The sequence below is a fragment of the Salminus brasiliensis genome, chromosome 8, assembly GCF_030463535.1.
Source record: "Salminus brasiliensis chromosome 8, fSalBra1.hap2, whole genome shotgun sequence".
NCBI classification, from domain to species: domain Eukaryota; kingdom Metazoa; phylum Chordata; class Actinopteri; order Characiformes; family Bryconidae; genus Salminus; species Salminus brasiliensis.
In genome coordinates, this window is record NC_132885.1 from 16,615,970 (window position 1) to 16,616,366 (window position 397).

Sequence of the window (397 nt, forward strand, 5' to 3'; positions counted from 1 at the left end):
CACTAGATTTGCAGTGAAGGCCATTGAAATTCCATTATAAAAAGAATAAAAATTTCAGGCATCATTTGTTCAGAGAGAAAGACCCAGGGCAGAAAGTGCTGAATCTTCCTATTAGCAGTGATTTGAGAGATGAGCTGCTCACCACAGGATGTGGAACAGGGATTAGAATCCCACACCACTTATTCTCTATCTCTCTCTCACTCTCACACACACACACTCTCACACACACAGTATGTCATATTATCAGTCTCGCAAAGCCTGTACTTATGTTTTAATTTGTAAAAAAAAAAAAAAAGTAAACTTGTGATTTGATGTGTGAATGTGCAAGCTTAAACTTTTCCTTAAGCCTTTAGCATTTACAGTTCCCAACCAACACCTAGATAAGCCAATCAGTCCT